We start from the raw sequence: 6,749 nt of genomic DNA, 5'->3' as shown, positions 1-6,749 counted from the left end.
CTCAGGAACCAGCAACAAAGCACCTTGTACCCCAGGGTCTCTGGGGAGTTGTTCCTAGGCAGTTATCCCTGGGTCCCTGCTGCACACCCTGTTGCTGGGGACCTCCTACCACCAGATATAGATATAAGTGTGGGTGGTCTAATAAAAGATATCACATTCACCCAAAGAACCTTGTCTGTATAGTAGATACTAATTCTAAATTATGTAGGAAAAAATCAGAGATGTAGAATCAACAGAATAAGCAGTAAAATTCAGGGTACTATACAATAGGGCTGTATGAAGCTTTGGTAGCCAAGTCAATTTGGAGGAAATTCAGCCTGATTTGGGGACTGCATTGAATCAGAAAAAGCTTTGGAAAATATTTGGCCACTTTGGATATTCGGCCATAGACTAAACAGCCAGCTGGAGGCAGCTGTGTCAGCTGCCAAGTCTGTTCGGGCTGGGGAAGCTGCACCTGCATCCTGACCCCCTCCCTTCCCCCCGTGCCAGCTCAGCTGGGCAGTGGATAAGGCCAGGCAGGGCAGCCATGAGACTGTGGGGCCCTGGGGCCACATGGCAGAGCCCTCCTGCACAGCCCCCACTCCCTGATCTTCCCCCCCTGCCCAGCCCCACCCCCAATGGCTCCCCTACCTGACCCTAGCCTAAGCCTGGCACTTAAAAACAAAAAAAGCCCTGCACTCACCGGTTCTGGCAGCGGTGAACAGGGCCTCTGAGGGCACGGGGCAACAGGGATCACCCCGCTCCCTGCCTGGCACCTGCACAGCAGCTGTCGCATTGCATGCTTTTACCACAGCTCAGCAGGGTGCTGCACATGGTCTAGGAGCTGGGACAGCTCCAGCAGTCACCTGGAGCCTGGCAACACTCAGTCCCTGTGGCCCCCCCTCTCAGACAGTGTGCAGTACCCTGCTGAGCCACACTGCACCCGCACCATAGGAGGATCTACAGGAGCCACCCAGATGTGCCTGCCTCTCCCTGGCTGAGCTGAATCTCCGAATCAGTGCCGAATCTCTGATTCTGATTTGGCCAAATCAAATGGGGACAGTGATTCAAAAGACCAAATTAAATCACTGACCTCTGAATCAGCTAAATCTGAACTGAATACTTCCCTATTCACACAGGCCTACTATACAATGGAATTTGGACAACTGAAAAAGAAACATTTCACAACTCCAGAACAAATTCACTTTTTATCCCTAGTAAATTGTATGATAGAGACACTCATGATGTATTCTACAGTGTGCAATTCTGAAAAAAATACTTAGATTTTGTGTTCTGTTGTTTAAATTGATTCCAAGTAGAATTAAAATGCCATTATTTTAGTACAAATCATCATGTGCCAATGTAAATTTTCAGGTAAAATGAAGAAAGTAGCACCGACGTAAAATGGTCTAAGGCTTCCTTTCACCCAATGCACTTATTTCTTGATCATAATTTCTCTGGGATAAGGAAGGCCTTTTGTTTGCATTTCTGTAGTGCCTTTCATAAGGTAGCCACAAGGTCAATTGAGGTGTCTAGGTGTCACTTTAGTAGTACCATTTAGGGCTAGCTCCTACTTCATTTAATACACCCTGTATCAGGATTGGTGTTATACAGAATGATCTGATACCCTTAGTATTTAATTTCAGCCTGATTTCCCTCCCTGATCTCAGCTGACATGTCTTTGTTCTCATATTTTAAGTTGGGAGTCAGTCGTGTCTCAGTGTTTATCACTAAGCTGCATGAGTATTTCCTGGCCAAAGGCTGCTTATACACATGCTCCTTAGCATTGTAATTAGAACTCTCCAGGATTCCTGCAGTGTCACATGTGTTAAGCCCCCTCATATTTAAAAACGGCTGAAGAATGCTTTATCTAAACATCATCAAATGAAGTTCAGATAAAGCATCCCATGGCCATTTTAAATGTATGGGGGCTTAATACATGTGGCACTGTGGCATTTTAATTTCAGCAGCTATCCAGAAACTGGTCTAATTAAAATGCCCCCTCCCCACCCCTGGTCATGTATATAGGTAGTCAACATGACTGTGTGATAAACAACTCCAAGCAACTGCTTGTTGGTTCCTACAGTCTACTAATTGCATCAGCCCACCACACTCATTCCAATGCCTCTCTCAACTCAGTCCTGCAAGGCCTCCAATGAGCTCCTTTGCATAGGCCAATGAACCTTGTCTGCCATCCAACACTCCTCTCGGCCTATGCCAATTACCTGCATTACCACCCTCTCCAAAACAGCATCTCTGCACTTCAAATAGCCTTGGTATTTGGAGTTGTTTATCACACAGCTTTCTCATGGCAAGGCTTTTAAGACCCAGAACAAGCCCTGTTCAAAAAGTTGGAGGGGGAGAAGGGGAAGGGGGCTGTCAGTCTTTTGAATAGTAACAGGTCTAGGGTTCCCTCTTACACAGCAAAATGGTACTTATCTGGCTTACAGGTGCTGTTTCTGGCATTTAAGCAATTTACAACTCTACTCTGGGCACAGTGTGGACCCACAAGTGTCCATGGGGCTATGGAACACGCTCAGTTGGGCTGCAGTTTGATCTGGTAGGTCTACATTACTATATGCTTATCTAACTGTTTGCATGAGTCCTGAAATTGGATCGGGGCAAAACCTAATGTCTAGCAGCTGTTGGATGCCAGAGGGCTAAACAGATCTGTAAACTGTAAGGAGCAAAAATGGCACTTACATTTGATCCTGAAGTAATCTTTAATCACTAACATAATCAAGGTTTGTGTCAGGTGATGGCACTATGCACTCAGTTAATCTGCTTAGTCATTATTGTTGACTACTTGCATGGTAATTGTGCATTTTTTAAATTCTGTTTGAAAGGGAAATATATATAAAAATCAGTTAATATAAATTCAAATTGGAAATTAATTGAACAATCATATTACTTAGCTGCGAAAGTCAAAGTAAAACACAAGGTCAAATTCTATAGCCTTATTCAAACAAACGTATTTATTTCAATGACAGTTTGTCTGGATAATAACAATGAGATTTTACCATGGGAAACTGCCACAGTAAATTCTTCATTATATTGCTAATGTTTGGCTTATTAACACTTTTGCATATAAAACAAAGTATCCTGTGTTACTGGTTCTTTATATTCAGGAGGGAAAAAGCAGCTAGCTAATTTTAGGGAAAAGGATCTGAAATTGATTATGTTTCATCGTAAGCCACTAGAGAGCATACATGCATAAGCAGCAAATATTTCTCTATCCTACTTCAATATTCTGTATTTTAATAATGCATAAGTAATGCCTCTTAAATAATAAAAAAATAAGCCAGCTTCTTGATATCTTTGTTCAGCATTAGTTTAAAAGGAGAGAAAATGCTGGCATATCTAACACAATTTACCCCCAACCCTCTCACCCTATATATACTCCTTATATACTAATGGGGAGGTCAAGATAGGCAGAAGAAAGTTTGATATTTTTTATCTCCTGAAAGCTCCATTACATTTTGAGCAGTTGGCTGAACCTTATTAAAAACACATTGCTGGAATAACTTCAAAGAGAATTTGGACCTATATTCCTCGTCCTAAAAAGACATCAACTATATTCTCCCTTCATTAAGCTAAAAACAGACGGTAAAGATACATTACTTATATTCTAATTACATTATTTCTATAATTCTTGATTCACTGGCTTGGTATCTTGCCTTCTAAGAAACCACACATATTCTTTGGAGGTATATTTAATGGTATGAACGCGTGGTCCCCTGTGTATACGAGTAGTATCTGATGCCTTTCATTTCACTCACTGTAACTTTTGATAGGGGCTCTGAAGGCAGTATCTTGCTCACTGAAGATCAACATCGGCTTAAAGACCAGTCTGCCTCTGTAGAGATGGTGAGGGATCAGGGACAGAGCCATGTTGTATTACAACAACAACAGCAACAGTGTTGCATTATATAAAGAAAGAAAATAATTGCCTCTAAAAAGCAAATTAAATAATGAGCCTGATGTGAAAAAAGTGTAAGAAAAATAAAAACAGAAGGGTCAGACTCATTAGTTGCTGAAGTTAGAAGCTGAATTGGCTCATAATCAGGGATCCTGGTTCTCTCAGATTCAAAAACAACCACGAATTTTTTTAAATGCAAAAAAACGGTAACCCAAAATCCACATTTTTCCATGATTAAAATGAAACCACTAATGTATATAAAAGCTGGCAGTACCACTGGTCATTGTCACTGCTTAATTCTCAGAGCAATCCCTTACGAAGAGAAGCCCTAGGTTTCGGCCCTTAGCCTCAGAAATAGTTTGTGTATATAATAAGCAGAGCAAAGACCCCAACCATTGGGCTACAGAGGCAGGCTGACTTCTCCATGTTCTATTCCTGACTCCATACCTCTGGTCTGCCCCGTGGCCTAGCTTCAGCAGGAAGGGTAAAGAATTTTATTCTCAATTTAATATATAACATGATGATTAGGACACTCTTGTAGGTCCCTAAAAAGGGGGGGGGGGGGAGGGAGGGGACTAGAACTCTGACCCTGGCCCATATGGCATCACGCACTGAAAAAAGTCTGCCACCTTTGCATGGACACTCCAGTGTAAAGAGCCAACACCTAATTTTGTGAAGCAAACTTAACCAGAGAAGGTCCTCCTTGGGCCACTTCAGGAAACCCATGAAATGGACTTGTGATGAGGTACTGGACCTAATCATGATCTGGGGCAGGGAGAAACCATTGCCACCCCAGCCAAGGGTGGGAAAGGCAGCCAACGAAATGAGGCAGTCTACAAATGAATCATGGCCCAGATCAAAAACACAAATTCAAAATGGGTGATACCTAGCTGCATGGCAACGCTAGGGAGAAGGGTCCTAGAGTCTTGGTAGATCAAAGACTTGATATGAATCTGAAGTGTGATACAGCCACACAAAAGGCAAATGTGGTTTTGGGATGCACCAAAAGAAACATTAGGTGCAAGACATGGGAGATGATAGTGCCTCTACTTGACAGTGGTTAGACTTCACCTAGAGTATTATGCGCATTTCTGGGCTGCACATTTTAAACAAAGCATGTGGAAAAGCTAAAGAGGGTTCACAAGCAGATGACAAAGATGGTAAAGGACTTGGAAAGCAAGTCATATGAGGAGAGGCTGGAGGAGCAAGGGACATTCAGCTTTCAGAAAAGGTGCTGAACAGGGGACACGTTTCTAGTCCTAATCCCAGCTCTTCTGGGGCAGGAAACTGCACAAGAATAAAAGAAAAGCTAGCCAAACAGAAAGAGAGCCTGAACTGCAACCAGCATCAACCATGCTGCTGGGTTAGGAAACAGAGTTACAAAAGCAACAACATGTGCCAGGCCCAAAACATGCCAGGCCCCAAGACAGATCCAGGCATGCAGCAAATATGCAGTGGGGCTCAGTGATACAGCTATGCTGAGGCACAACAGCTGGAAAACAATAAGAGGGGGACTCGTATGTTAAGGCCTGGTGCAGGACAGGCCTTAACATACAATGAAAGTCTGCCAAGCCTATTTAGCTACAGCCTGGACATTTAGTCTCAGCTACACTGCTATGCTGAGACCTAGCAGCTATGAAAAAAAACAAAAGGTTGGGGACAGGCCTCTGTTGGCTTGGGCCTGAACTACAACTAGTGCCCAACCACACTGCTTGGTTGGGGCATAAGTTGCAAAAGGGACAAAAGGTGGCCCAGGCCTATTTCACTGGGCCTGGACTGGGCAGCAAAAAGCCAGCCAGGCCTATACAACACTGAGGCCTAGATGAACAACAAGCACCAAGGCTTCATCCTGCCCCAAATTCACCAGTCAACATATGGCTGGGGTGAGCCCCACACAGGTGGGCTGAAATACAACAGTTGTGAAACAGCAAAAAGGGCCCAGGCTTATGGCTGCAGCCTGGGAATCCAGTCTCAACTATACCACCACGCTGAGACACGACAATCCACAACATAGGGGGCAGTAGTTGACAGGACCCTGTTCCTGGTCAGTTTGCACTAGGGAAAAGTTTTCAATTAGCAATAATCGCGCCTCGGATTAACCTCATTGGCTACGATACTGCCACTGCGCTAATACATTCATGGCATCATCCCACTCAAGGCTTACATGGCCAAAACTGCCAGCAAGACACTCCTCTGGGCTTCGGCAACACAGCTATGCTGAACTCAAAAGAAGTTGCAATAGCAGCTAAACATGCCAGGCTCCCAGCTTAGACATAGAGCACACCAGCAAACCTGCCAAGCTTCATTCCTTGGCTTGTTTACTGCAGGGATTGATACTCCCCATGGTATCATCCCACTCAAAACCTAGGGGGAAAAAAAACAAATAAACAAAAGCAAAAAGGGAAAGAGGAGAAAACAGAGGTCTCAAGCCCTGAGATAAACTGCCTGGGATCTCTTGAGCTTACATTTACAGCCTTCTATAGATGTAGGATATTGGCCACCTTGGTTTTCCTGCTTTACCTGTGGAAGGTTAGTATGTTGCGACTCATCTTGTGTTAGGGTTGATAGTAGTTTTACAGACAGCTTATGGATTTTATAGGATGGTTTGGATAGGTATGACCCTGCCTGAAGCAAGGAGTTGGACTAGATAACCTCTAGAGGTCTGTTTCAGTCCTAGTTCTATATGATTCTGTGTGCTCAGGACACCTGTATCACTGTCAGAGGACCAACACTAAAATCAAGTCTATGAAATATGTTTAAAACAAGGAGGCCAATAAGGTCTTCAACACCTTGGAGACCATGGTCCCTTACTGTAAGGGGCTGCTGAGGATCCTTGTGATGGACCATGCCA

At 43.8% G+C, this 6,749-nt stretch overlaps 1 pseudogene; it reads right to left on the bottom strand.

Moving 5' to 3' along the window:
- Positions 1-5,901: 5,901 nt before the first annotated feature.
- Positions 5,902-6,032, bottom strand: LOC132247977 (U4 spliceosomal RNA; annotated as a pseudogene).
- Positions 6,033-6,749: the final 717 nt, after the last annotated feature.

Source organism: Alligator mississippiensis, chromosome 1, assembly GCF_030867095.1.
Source record: "Alligator mississippiensis isolate rAllMis1 chromosome 1, rAllMis1, whole genome shotgun sequence".
In the NCBI taxonomy this organism is placed as follows: Eukaryota; Metazoa; Chordata; order Crocodylia; family Alligatoridae; genus Alligator; species Alligator mississippiensis.
This window is presented reverse-complemented; position numbering and strand designations above follow the sequence as displayed.